Raw genomic sequence first — 15267 nt, forward strand, 5'->3', positions numbered from 1 at the left:
GTGGAGATGACCATTCTGTTAGTTTCTTTCATTCCGTGGACTGTTTTGCACCTCATCGAGCGTTAAAGATGAGCACTGCACTTCCAGGATATCAGCAGATGTAGAGAAGATAATTGTTATAAAAAGCAGAACTCTATCTCAGGTGTATTTTCCATAAATTATTTTATATAATAAACCTTCAAAGTACTTTTTTTTTTTTTACTGATCAAATTTATGTAATGAATGGCTACAGGTAAGAATCTCAGCACTGTATGAATGCATAATCCCCAGCTCACATAAACTGCTGGCTACTGGCATGGTACCCAGCAGAAAAAGATTATGAAAGTTTATGGCAACAAATCCTGTCATAAAAAAATCACTATGTTTTTTATTTGAAACAATATTGCCACAAAAACACATTTCAGCCCTTTAAAAACCTCTTTACAAGATTTAATGTGTCCAGTGTAAGTTCTACAACAAAGTCTGTAATAAACTGCAAACTTTTATTAGCTGAGCTGAATTTGACTTTTACATTCAAAAATAATGGATTTAATAGTAACCAAGAACATTTTTTTTAATTAGGGAGATTAATGTTTTGACAATGGATCTAGATGTGTATTTCACTTTTATTTAAATCTGTAAAAAATACTTTTACTTCTTAACGGAATTGTAGCATCCCTGTTAAAAGAATCAGCTTAGTTTTATACTTCCATGAAATTTATAATTGAGATTTAAATAACTCACTTTGAAAGAGGACTTTTATTTCAATATACTTTTGCAAAGTTCTAGCCATTCACTGAAACTTCTTTCAATAAGCAGAAACTAACAAGTAATGTGTTATCAGAAATAAAACGAGTCAAGATTATGTGAGTTGTTTTTTTCTTCAGATACTCTTTTTGGCATTTTTTTGATGGGAGTAGCTTGACCACCCTGTTTTTCTCCTCTGCAGATAAAATGACACTGATGGACAGAGGGCACTTGAAACACCTCAAAGGCATTGCACAGAGAAGATGTTGTAAAAACAGAGGTCATTCCTAACACCTTCCTTAATTCCTATTCCCAGAATTCTGGTTTTGATAATTTGTAAAATATTATTTTTTTCTTGATTTTTGAATTACCTTTGAATGAAAGGTATGACCTATTCTTTTTTTTATTAAAAAAAAAAAAAAGAACAATATTTTTGGTAAGATTTTTTGCTGTTTGAAATGCAGAACCATTTTCCAGTTTTTTTTAGTGAAATGAATTGTAAGCATTGAAAAAAATAATACTTTTTCATTAAAAATGTTTCCAAATGTTTGAATCAAAATACTTCCTGCAACTCTGCCCCCTTTCCTGGCAATGTTCCTTTTCCTGTAAAGTGCCACTACTTAAATTCACATATCTCTTCAGAAATTTCAAATGCACATAGTGGACTGAAGTAAAGATTTAAAACCCATTGGAAAATGTGTACCTGGCCACTACAATACATGAGATAGTGGTGTTTGCTTCTGCCAAAGTTCAGTATGGATGCTACTGTCTTGTTGCAGAGCCAGTCAGGTTTTACAGCGCAGATGCAGCTGACTGGAGCTAAACAGTTTATCAGATTGAAGCTTCCCTGTGACTACCAAAAGAAGCATGACACTGAGTGGGGAAAAAACTGATGTATGGCCTCATGAGAAATGATTGCAATTGGAAGACATATAGGAAGTGAATGAATGGTCCTTGTATGTAAAAGACACTGCCAGACAAATTTCTAATTAAAATATTCAAGCCATAAGCTCATTACTTTTAAGAGTAAGTGTCTCACAAGCTGAATAAGAGCTGTGTCCACAATGAGAGCTGTGACTCTTTCAATTTATGGTCAATCTACTGTGTAGTTTGAGTGGTAGTCTATTGACCTTCAATTTTAATTTCACATGGGGAATTTTGGGGAACAAAAAGTATAATTTATTACAAGGGTCCCAAGACTAGTTTAGTTTTGTTCCTTGAAAACAATTTTCTCAAGGGGAACTGATGAACTCAAAACTCAAGGCTAGGAGTTGTATCCCCCAGGGGGTGCATCCTGAAGTTTTCAAGCAAGTAGATTGTGCCTGTTATCTGCTGAATGTGTTTACACAGACGTGGGCTCTTCACAGAGATATTCTGATAAGTAAGCTTTCTTTCTGGTCTCAGCAGCCTGCTAAAGCAGCTATGTCCAAATTTTTTCTGGGTTGCATGTAGTTCATATCCAAATCCACTGAAGTCAACACAAGAACTCCATTGGGAATCTTTTTGGCTAAAGTCTATTTGGGGCACATGAACTGTATTCTCTGTTTTCATCACAGAATCATAGCATGGTTTGGGTTGGAAAGGACCTTCAAAGATCATCTAGTCCAACGCCCCTGCCATAGGTAGGGACACCTTCTACTTGACCAGGTTGCTCAAAGCCCCATCTAACCTGGCCTGGAACACTTCCAATGATGAGCCATCCACAACTTCTCTGCGCAGCCTGTTACAGTGTCTCACCACCCTCATTGTAAAAAATTTCGTCTTTATAGTCAAGCTAAATCCATCTTCTTCCAGTTTAAAACCATTGCCTCTTGTCCTGTCTTGACAGGCCCTGGTAAAAAAATCTGTCTCCATCTTTCTTATAAGCCCCCGCTATTGAAAGGCCACAATAAGGTCACCCTGGAGCCTTCTCTTCTCCAGGCTGAACAAGACCAATTCTCTCAGCCTTTCCTCATAGGAGAGGTATTCCAGCCCTCTAATCATTTTCAAAGCCCTCCTCTGGACCCGCTCTCCAGGTCCATGTCTTTCCTATACTGGGGACCCCAGTGTAACCAGTGAAGTATACAGTCTCTTCTACTCTGAGTAATCCACACTATTTAATACTGTTTTGACAGTGTACTCTTAGGTTGTTAATTTATTAGCAGGTTTCAGAATTATACTCAGGTTTCAGATCTTGATCCAGAGATTTTTGTGTATAAGACTCTGCATTACTTACAGGTACCTGTGGTTTCTCCAGTATTAAGTAAACTCACTAAAGATGTCCACCATGACCTACAAATCTCAGGGAGATGTACAGTCCAGTAAGCAGTATTCTCATTCACATAGCTATGAAGAATCTAACTGTACACCTTCTTGTGGTTTTTTACTTATTATGACTAATTTTTAGAGTAAGTTAATTTTAAAACATATATATTACGAGTTGTGATTGTACAGCGTGTTTGGTAAGCCACAGTCATTGCTCCATCAACTGTGGAAACCCACTGCACATGCTCCAGCACAAGACTACATGACGAGAAGCCACAGATGACCACTTTGTGGTCAGAGCTACTTTCTGCTCTTTTTGGAGTATCAGAATTAGATTCTGGACAGACTCCCATTAAAACACACAACTAAAATTTAATTTGATCATGCCTAAAAATCTTCTTTCATATACTGTGAGGTTTGTGATTCAGGGAAAATGTTTTGTTGGCACTAAATCAGCAAATACATATACATATATACACACGCACACATACAAACACACACATATATATATTAGTTTTCTGGAACTGTGAAAAGGATAAACACTTCATAAAACCTCCTGCCACAGAACCAAACATATTGAAATGGCTTTTTATGGAGATATTAAAACAACAACAAAAAAATACACAGGGCTTGTTTCTCCTGAGGGTTCAATTATTTTGAATGCTGGTAGCAAACTTTGATTGATAAATCTAACCTTTCCTTTCCAGGCAATAGTTTGATCACATAGTGATGAGAAAGAGTTAGAGAATGGAAGAATAATATTTGGATTGCAACAGAATAATGAAAATGCAGAGGATGCCTTTGACTTTTACAAGGTGAGAAATGATTTCCCAGTTTGATTGTGTGATGGCAAGAATCTCTTCTAAGAGCAGGCAAGTCTGGGCTTTGTATGTTGTTCTTAAATTATTTTTCAAGACTTATATGATTTCCCCAGCTTTCCAAACTAGAAATTCATAATACATCCAAAATACAATTCAAGCTACACTGGCAACATATGTTTTTCAGCGGCCCAAATGACTGAGGAAGTGGTGTGATGACCACACATTGTATGTGAAATATGAACTAAGAAAGAAAACTGCCCAGTCCACAGGGAAAACCAGGCAGCCCTTCTATCTGAAACAAATTTATGATGTTATCCAACTGGGCTTACACAAACAAACTCATCAAGGATGTCCATCGTGACCTACTTTGACACCTCTATATATCTTTTTAATTGTCCACTTACACCATCTTTTTTTTACTCTTCCCTTCTAAAATACTCCTTACCAGCCTGAAATCCTCTGTCATTATTTTCATCAAATCTTCTCCTTAGTTTTCATGTGGAAGAAAGAGAGGCTATTAATCAAACAAAATGAAGATAGACCGTTTAGTTTTACTTTAGTGTCATAAATTCCATTCCATAAGATCCCTCTTCTCTACAGACAAGGGAGCTATGCCTAATCTTGCAAGCAATTCCGCTGGAAAAAAGAAAAAAGATATAGAGAAACAAAATTTGGCTTCAAAATATAAGATCGATCATCAAGTTTTATTTTGATAGTAAATCACTTGCCAATGTTCAAAGTTGTGTTGTTTAAATGTTTTCCAGTTTCCAGATGCAGCCATAGAATATTACTTCGAAATCCCTGAATATTTTTGGAATCCAATGAAGTAATGATTTCATTGCCTTTCATTAACACTTTTCCTTTTTGATTCATAAAATATTTTTTGAGGTTTCTGAGAGCATTTCATAAGTAAATTTAAAAATAAAAATCTGAAGTGATAAATTAGCTACACCATCCAACTCAATGCACTCCAATAACCCAAAATTTGGAGAAAAAGATATTTTATGTATCAGTCACAGTAGTGCAGAAGACAGAGAAAGCAGATAGATGCATTTGTAACTGGTCTAAAGAACACACTTGCAATCCAGTTGTTTTAACCTGAACATTGCAGTAAAAGTTGAGCATGGACACGAAAACAGTAGCATTTACCGGCTTCCAGACATGGTGTTTCAGAATTCTCAAAGCCAAACTAAAGTTGCCCTAAGCAAAGGTATGCTGTTGAAAACATAGTCTGCCTGCATATGCTCTCTCTGCTCTCGCTCAGCCATACAGGACAGATGTAATTTCGTTCTAATGTTTTAGTTAATGAAATCACTGCTACAGTCTATGTATAACTACACCAAATGGTCTCAGTGTTGAATAGTACTGGTTTTGCAGGTAAGCATGGCCAATGGATAAACCACTACATTTCCACCCACTTTTACATTTTTTTAATGCCCCCTTTTTTAATATAAAGCTAGTTTTCTGAAGCATGGTGTGCATGCCCAAAATTTAAAAATAAAGAAGTCCTAGACAGAGATTGTAAATCTGTGTAGCTCTGAAAAATTTATTTACACTCACTAAAATGTCAATATCTAGTATCTAGACAATCACATTCCAGCTCCTTTTTCTTGTTTTACATATAGAAATGAGAAAATACATATTCAGAAATACATTGATGCATAGATACACCACATATATTCTGCTGGCATCTCTGTGATATATTGCAAAACCATATATAAAGTACATTTTTTCTATTAACTTGGAGAATCTATCTTCCAGCTTCTAAGCCATCTCCTTGGATTTACTAATGTCTCAATCTGCAAAAAAGTTCCATGTATCTATTTTTTAAAGAATAGTAAACTCTTTCCCAAGAGTTTGGCTCAGTTAAATAATTTTTCCCTTCTAATTACATGTTACTTCTAATTATGACCTTTTGCTCATTTTCAGAAAAAAAAAAAAAAAAAAAAAAAAAAAACCAAACAAAACAAACATTTCAAGCTGATTATAAGAATTCTTGATTTGTAACTGATGTGTTAAAAAGCTAAGCATTGCAATTATGGTACCAAAAACACAGGTGAAAAATTGCAATTTGCTTTTGGAAAAGCAAGTCATAATTCTCCATAGAAATTCTGTGCCAGCAACACCTGAAACATGCAATGACAGGTGATGTTATGTATGATGAATTGTTCATGGTTTGTTGACTCTCAGATTTTAAACTTATATAAAAAGAGGAAGTGCATTTTCAGAGGGACACCTAAACTTATACCCATGAAGTCCATATGCAGATCAGTCCATATGCAGATCAGCCCAGTACAGATCATGCGAAACTGTGCAGCTGATGAAAACGTCTGCACTTGTTGGTAACATTTATGTGTGATTAAAGCTAGGGTCTAGATAATTATTAAGGATATATGAATAAGAACTGGAATAGAACAGTTTTATGGGGTATTGATTCTCCAAAGTTACAAGTCACTTTCTGTACCTCGATTAAGCTTAACAACTCCCCCAGAAAGCAAAGATTACTCATAAAATCATTACTCCCTTTTACATAAGAAAAAATCCAAGGTGTAGTTGGCTAACTACTTCATGACATCAGTCTTGTAACATTTCTATTTTGTTTCTGAACTTTTCGGAGCCTTCTGAACAAAGGTCCCTAGCTTTGCGGCATCTACACTGTGCTAAGTAGGTTATGTATTCATTGTTATTTTTGTTCTCTGTACCCATCAGTTTTCAGTCAATAGTTATTGCTACCTGATGAGATCCTATTTTAGTAATCAAATAACAGAAGCTGAGACTGGATCAGTTACTTCCTAGATTCTGTAAAATTATAATTGAGGATCTACATATACCTCTCCTCTCCTCTCCTCTCCTCTCCTCTCCTCTCCTCTCCTCTCCTCTCCTCTCCTCTCCTCTCCTCTCCTCTCCTCTCCTCTCCTCTCCTCTCCTCTCCTCTCCTCTCCTCTCCTCTCCTCTCCTCTCCTCTCCTCTCCTCTCCTCTCCTCTCCTCTCCTCTCCTCTCCTCTCCTCTCCTCTCCTCTCCCCTCCCCTCCCCTCCCCTCCCCTCCCCTCCCCTCCCCTCCCCTCCCCTCCCCTCCCCTCCCCTCCCCTCATAGTCTGATTCTGTTTGGTAACAAATTAAACTAATTTCCCCAAATTGAGTCTGTTTTGCCCATGACGGGAATTGGTGAGTGATCTCTCCCTGTCCTTAACTCAACCGACAAGGCCTTTTCTTCTATTTTCTCTCCTCTGTCCAGCTGCGGAAGGGGATTGATAGAGGGGCTTTGGTAAGCACCTGGAGTCCAGCCAGGGTCAACCCATCATAAACCTGTATTGTTATTATTGTGATTACAACATATTTTATTATCTGAGTTCCTGGTTTGAGTTGATTTCAGTGCCACCAGACTGTGACCACTCTGTCTGATGTTTTGTGCTTCATGGAAAGAATAAGGTGCTGATAGAGAGAAGTGTGATAGGAGTTTGGGTTTTGGGGAATACTTGATTGAAAATTAGATGGAGAAAGAAGAGACTGAATTTCACCAAGAATAAAAGAAATTAAATAATTTGACTTAAGCCAAATAAGTAAGAAGTGAAACTGAAATTGGCAGGAATTGACTTGGAGAGGGAGAATGATCCTGTGAGTAAGAAACACAGAGGAGGAGTAAATATAGCTGAACAAGCCAGGCTGACACTGGAGCGGAAAAGAGAAGAGAGTTCACAGGGAGTGCTGTATGGGAAGAATGAAGCATGATTTTTAAAGCAAGTGGGACGAAGAGCAAATGAGTTGACTACCAAGCAGAGACTACGCTTTTGTAATGAGAGCTACAGTGGAATGAGAACTGGACAGTGCCACACAGGACAGGCCACAGCCCATGGCAAACTTCAAACTGGGGAGAACAGATGAAAACTAGATCATCTGTGAAAAAACATGCAGAAGAGCTTTAAGGGGCTTTACAAGCTTCCGGGTCTCAACACTCCAATGCGGTGACAAAATAACCTGTGAAATCCACTAGTAATGTGTAAATTTTATCTAACAGGTATATAGAGTTGATGATAACTTATTTTAACCAACATTAATGTATCCAGTGGCAGAGGTCTGTGCAGTGAATCCAACATTTTTGATGATAGTCACATGAAAGGATTTTGTTTTACAGTATGTTTTTTAAAATTATATACTTATATATGCAAAAACCCCGGGGAAAGAGAATACCAACATTGCAAATTTAGGAAAATCATCTGTATTGTTCCAAATTAGCCCCTGTGTGATGGTCTCGTCTCTTTTTATTTTCATTCTTTCTTTTATTTTGTATGTAGAAACTTGACTTTAATAAATTCAAAGAGACTATCTGCATAGGGATGAATGAGGTGGGACTGTCTGCTATAAAATTTCTGACTCATTAATTGAAGAAGGTGGAAGTGTGAGGTGAACAAGGTAGATATTCTTTCACACCAAAAGCAAAAGAAATTCTATTTGATACAACATATGCTAAACAAGACAAGTCAGCAAAACTTTCCACATGAAACCATCCAGTAAGTACTCACCATTTTCAAGATATCTGAGACACTGAAATCTGATTATTAGAAGTGTTTATTACTTCTCTCTTCGATAGAATTCATTAGTTCTGCTGATTATATAAGTCCTGTATAAGAATTTAGTACTCTGAAAAAAAAATTCTCAAATGATATCTATAAATAATAACATCTTGCTAGTTATTTTCTCTGGTTATTTTCTTCAGCTGGAAGAAGACAGAATTGTGTTGTCACCTTTCAGAGGTGTTGCAAAGTCATAAAAACTGTGAAACATCAGCTGTGAGCAACTCATAACTTCTGATACCCTCTGACACTTGCTGTTGTCCCTATTTTATAGACAAAGATCTCTCTGCACCCACTGCCAAGAGTGATTCAATAGTGCTTGTTTTCAGTGAACTACTCTGAGGGGAGTTTCCAGCTCTCACTGCGAAATGTTAACAGAGTCCTCTGAGTGAAAGACTCCCTGTGTTGTCTGGTGCTTGTTGCCTTTCAGACAATGCTGAGTTTTGAAAATGATGTCATCTCTGTGCCAAAAGCTCAGTGTCAGTTTGGATTTGACAGCTCTGTTGATTAACACAGTGCTGACCATAAACTATACTGATTTTTTATGTTCTGTGGTATGGTTACTACTTGATTAGTAGTTTTAAAGGATGTTTGTTCTCTCAAAATCAACTTTAAGCCCTTCTTTTTTCCAGGTTGGTGTGCTTTAGGCGCCTCCATATCAGTGGCTTGGCTTGGATCATGAGTGAGCTTTGCTAGACCCCTCTCAGTCTGCAACCTGGACTCCCTGTAGATGAAACTAAACCATAAAATTTGCATGAGGCTTCAAGAAGACGTAGGGTACTCCAGCCACTAATGGGCATTCAGGTCAAAACCCAAACTAGAGTTAGTCTGAAGTAAAACCTTCAAACTATACATGGATATCAGGCTCTCTACAGATCCAGTCCCAGTGGGCTACCCTAATTGCTAATAACAGCATAGCCTTTGGTTTCAGCCTTTTAAAACTATTGTTCAGCATCCAAGTTTTCTACTAACCCCTTCTACTTTGTGGTCCTCCTGAACAGTGGAAAGAAAGAATGCATCTCTTTCACATCATCCTCTATATTAAGCAACTCAAAAATCTGGCTATTCACCTTCACATATTTCTATCCGTTTCTGATGGTGCTGGTTTCAAACAGAATTCTATAGAGTGGAGTGATTATTTGTAAGATAGAACCTCGCAAGAGTTTCAAAAATCTACAAAGTAATGAGAGAAATTAAGGCTATGTCTACACCAATAAATTAAAATGTAGTCAGTGCTGTACCTACACAGTGAAGTCAGCTGGTACAGAATCGTTCAAATCTATCCTAATAAATTCTCTGAGCTTCTAAGTCTGTGTGACTGCATGCAAGACCACATGGGTGTTCAAACATCTAAACCATGTCCAAGAATCACAGAGAAAGGCATGCTGAGGACCCATTTACTATTGTAGGTAATTCAGATTATGGGAATGTTTCCAGGCAGTAGTTTATTTGTTAGTAAAATCCGTATGTTCCTCCACTGCCTTTAGGGTCAACACAGAGTTCATATCTAACACTTTGACTGCTGTCCAGCTTGTTCCTTGTATAACATAAGACAGTTCCATAGAGCAGGCAGTTACAGGAGTCTCTCCAGTAACTGCAGTCAGCTTGATTTCTCTTTTCCAATTAATTATTTCATGAATAAAAAGTTTCCATGAAGAAATTATGAATCAAGTAGCCAGAGTAAGATCTACATAGTGTGGTGTAAATAAGGTGTAAGTTTATACACAGAAAAATGAAGAAAAAGTAAAATATGAATAGTTGTAGTTTTCTACAACAATTTTAAAGGACACTGTAGAGAGGTTGGTGCTGGTCTCTTCTCACAGGTAATTACTGACAGAACAAGAGGGAATGGCTTCAAGCTCCAACAGGGTAGATTTAGACTGAACATTAGGAAAGAATTTTTCACAGAAAGAGTGGTTGGGCATTGGAATAGACTGCCCAGGGAGGTGGTTGAGTCACCATCCCTGGATGTGTTTAAGAGACGTTTAGATGTGGTGTTGGGGGATATGGTGTAGGGGAGAACTTTGTAGAGTAGGGTAGATGGTTGGACTCAATGATCCCAAGGGTCTCTTCCAACCTAGACAATTCTATGATTCTATTCTACGATTCTACCTCATTAAGCAGTCAGAATGAGGCCGTGGTTCTATGGAAAATGTAATTGTAGTTATATAATTAAAGACCATATGATACTCACAGGAAACAAAATAAAAAGGAATGCCATGTCCTACCTGGAAGCAGTTTGTAGTAAAGTTAACAACAATAATATGTGCAGTCCTGTAGGCATTTAATAATAATAATGCATATTTACGGCATGCTTCGAGATATTCCTGCATACATGACCAGAAATTTTTTTTCTATCCTAATCAATTGCCAAACAAGTAAAAATATTTTTCTATACTATAAAGTCTACTGTCTAAACTTTCAGCAACATGTATTTAAAATAAAAGTCTTTTAAAGCTGTGTTCAACACAAAAGTGTTGATTATGAACACTGAACATGCATCAGTTCACATTGGTTGCAATGTAATTTCAAGTCTAAAATTACATTTAGTTTTGTCTGTAAGAGTCATAACTCCTCCAATGGAGTAATTTAGCCTAACAAATGCTCTAACCATTTAAGTTAAGTCTGATAGAAATTATCCCAATTTATCTGGGGATTTATACTCTGCTTCTTATAATAGAAGTAGCCTGGTTTGCTAGATCTCACAGGCGGGTGAAAGGAATGGGAGGAAAAAAGGGAGTAACGCTGTAGTAACCTGAGATCTGAAAAGGTGTTTACGAATGTATCTAACATTTTATTTCTATGTGAAGCTGTCTGAACTTTCTTACCCTCAACTATTACCTTTACAGACTTTGTCCTGCACAGGACAGATTAAACCAAATCACGGTCACTTACTTAAAATTGGACTAGATATTTTTTTTTTATTTGTTCCATTTTCTCACTGTGTCATTCGCTTTTGCTCTCCTTACTCACATTTTCACTTGTACAGGAAATTTGTGTTCTTTAAAACACTTAGTAAAGAAAGTTTTCATGTCCTTCTCTAGCCAAGGCATTATGTGACTCCAAAACTGCTGGTTTTACTTTTATTCTCTTACTGTACTTTTTTGGGATTCCAGAAATCAAAGTTCCAAAATTTTAAAATACAGGAAAATATGTAGAGAGGGGAACAAGAGGCTTACAATTTCTTCATGTTGTTAATCAAACAATAAGAAGACAATGGCAATTTTATATGTGATTTCAAGGGTGGGAGTTGTGAAGGAGTCGAGTCATCAGCTCATCTGAACATTCTACCAAACATGATGTAGAACTATATATCAACATTTCTGAGGTGCTCTCTTTGGGCTGATAGGTACTTTTGGAATATGATTGACAGCTGTTTTGATATTCTGTAATGAACTGAAATTTTAAACTAATCTGAACAAGAATGGAAGGAGAAGATGAAGTAAGCACAATAATACATAGCATTTACTTCCTGCCCTGTGTTTAGAGAGGAGCTTTTGCAACTGAGGTTTGCTTTTCCTTTCAGAGTAATGGCAATGTAGATGTTCATCCCAATTCATCTATAAACTTTATATTGTAGTGAGTAGGAAGTCACTGAAAAGTATTTATCTACTATGTTCACTTGAGAGCAAAATAAACATGTTGACCTTCAATTCTTCCCCCTTTTAGCTTTCTTCTTATCAGAGGATGTCAGCATTTAGCACAAGGACAAATGCCTGCATTTTTGTGAGGAATGTAGACAATGCTGTCATGAAACAAATAGCCTCTAGGAGGAAAAAAATGGAAGCCTTTCAAAATGCTTAATGTGTAAAAGAGGCAGTTTCAGTGAACCCGTCACTGTATGTCAAATGCCTAAATAAGAGGGAAAAAAGCTCTTTGGAGAAAGAGATTTCCTACTGCCCTGAACTGCAGTATTTCACTGAAGAACTAAATACACGTATCAATGACAAAATTTTAAAATAATTTGTTTATTCTAATACACTATGCATTTTCCTCTTTAAGCTTATTATACCACTTATTTTATTAATTATTCTTGATGTTTAGCTACAATATGGTACAGAGACTGGTACAGAAGCCAGCCACCTTAAAAAAGCATCCGAGCTGAATGCTTGGCATGTTTTTTTCCTACAGCATATCTCTGACTGAGAGCTTTATTTTACCTAGGATTCTTTTTTTCTGCTTGTTCTATTAGAGTCAAGGTAACATACCATCTGAAATAGCTTTGAAATGTAATAATTCCAAGAGTAATAAGAAATATAATGTGTACTGTTCTGATGGGAAAATAATATTTCCCACTTACATAGTTTGGGAAAGTAATTGCAACATTTTAAAGCTACAGAAGATTTGATGTTACTGCCATAGCTTTCGTCTGTAAAATTTCTTGTTGATTCTCCTCAGTTTTGTCCTTTTGTGAGTCCAAATTTGTGAATATCTGGTGAAACATTTAAGGAAATCCATAGTGTAAACCCTCAGACATAGAAGAAGAAATGTGTCTTTAATCACAAAAATTCCAAAAGAAATACTGGAAATCTTGCATCTGTTTCTGTGTGTTGCCTTGTTTGCAGAATAACAGTTACTGCTTTAGCAGCTTCTACCACCATATGTGTACAATAAGTAAATGAAAATAAAATTGAATGAACACATAAAAGAAGGCTAAACCCACCCAGCTTAACAAATCCATTTTCCCTCCCGCTGTGTGCTGGAACACGAACAGAGCATTGTTCGGATCATAAGGATTAGTAAAATAACAGTCTTGGTGAACAACATGGTCATGTGGATGAATGATTATTTCTTAAAGTCAGTGTATGATAGCTGGGATACCAGTGGTTGTACTTAATTCATTATTCTAATTTAATGACTGCAGAAAGTGTATCACTATTTCTATTGAACAGACCAGCAATTATACACAAAAAAAGTTAAGGATATTTTATATAAATTAATTGTGATGCTTCTTTTTTTCTCCTTGGTTAAAAAATAAATTATTATAATTAAACTTTTCTTTACAACTCATTTTTCTTTCAATAGCAGAATTGATTATCTGTAAGAAATGAAGAACATAAAATGTTTTTACCAGTAGAACTGGAAACAAGATAGGAGAGTTATTGTCCACACTGTGGACATTTAAAATGTAGAGCATCAAACTTCAAAAGTCATCATGATTGCTCTTCTGCGATATCGTAACACTCAATGGGTTTTGGACCATTGCATCCGTGATGTAAACAGTGTCATTGCTACCCCATTCCTATGTCTTCTGCTAGTTCAGTGTGAATTAAAACATGGTAGACTTTAGCTATTCCTACTGATTTCCACCTTTGGAACTAGTGTAACAACTACTTTTAAGGATTGTCAGAGTTAAAAAGTGAGACTTTCAAAAACCAGATAGGTGTATTCCTACACAAAACATTAGTAATTTTCCACAATGATCATATTCTTGCTTTAAAAGGTGCAAGGTCATTCTTTCTTCTAATGTGTCTTTTATTGTACACTTTGATATGGATAGTTCACTCTTCCTTATATTTCAGTTTCTGTATAACTTATCTTTGGCCTGCCTCCCAAAAGGATTTCTGGGGCATACAACAGGTTGTATAAGTCTTACTCTATGGCACTTATGTGAAAGTTATAGAAAAGAGGCGATGGCTTTTTCCCCTAATGACATCTAGGTTCCAATTTCTTCAGTAACATTTCCAGGCCATTTTGCACAGTGGTCATTGAGAATCTTCCAACAGAAATTCTTTCATTACTATTCCTTTCACATGAAGAAGAAAGATATTACATATTAATGGAAAGTGAAATCATCAGTGGAGAAGCTTAACATTCTGTAGTAGGTGCAAGTAGCAGTAGTAGCTTGTTTTTACTCCTTCAAGCCACAGAGGAACCCTCTGTCTCACTTCTATGGGGCAAGTTCTGCAAGGGATGTTTGGGAAGAGAAGCAGAACCTTCAGGTACATTCTGCACACTTTTATGTGAAATGACTGTGGCACCAAAGACAGTCCCAAGGAAAAATCTTTTTCTTCCCCAAAACAATGATGGCCTTCTTGTGAAGAAGAGAGACACAATATCCTCCTTTTGGAAATGACACATCACTGTCCCGATCTTAATGCCTCTTGTCAATATTCTCACTTTTCTGTCTTCAGCTTGATTTCCTTTCATTTTCTTCCTCATCCACTTAGATGCTCTTAAGTAGCTATTGTCATAAAGAGCTTGCTTTGATGCTCTGACCTCACTTTCTTTGTCGTCACCATTACTGTTACTGTTACTGTTACCATTGCCATTGCCATTACTGTTAATATTACCATTACCATTACCAAACTGGTTGATCGGTCAAAATGAAAATTTTTCACTCAAAGATGCAATTTCTGTTCAAAAACAGACACCTGCTATATAACCATTTATTACTCTCACCTGGGATGTGGGACTGTATCTACAATGAACTTAACTCAGAAAACATATTCAAACACAATGTGCTGTTTAATGGATAGTTGCTGGTTTCTGGTAGGACACTAGCATGTTGATTGTAGTTATTCACATTGTTTTCAATACAGCTTAACTTCCAGCTCTTCACCAATGCCACACAGAAAAAAATATGTTATATTAGGAAAAGATTTCACTGTCACATAACCATAAAATAGTTTAAGTTGGAAGGGACCTATGGAAAGCATCCTGTCCAACCTTTACTCAAAACAGAGCTGACCTAGACCACATTTCTCAGGACTGTGTCCAGTCAAGTCCGAATATTTCCAAGGTTTGAGATTCCATAAGCTCTATGGTCAACTTGATCCTATTTTTGATCAACCTCATGTTGAAAAAAATCCCTTATATATGTAATTGGAATTTCTGTTGTAGTTATAGCTGTGTAATATGACTACAGTGCCAACTGAGATAAATGGGAGCAGTCAGAGGTATG

The sequence above is a fragment of the Vanellus vanellus genome (assembly GCF_965231255.1).
Source record: "Vanellus vanellus genome assembly, chromosome: Z".
NCBI classification, from domain to species: Eukaryota; Metazoa; Chordata; class Aves; order Charadriiformes; family Charadriidae; genus Vanellus; species Vanellus vanellus.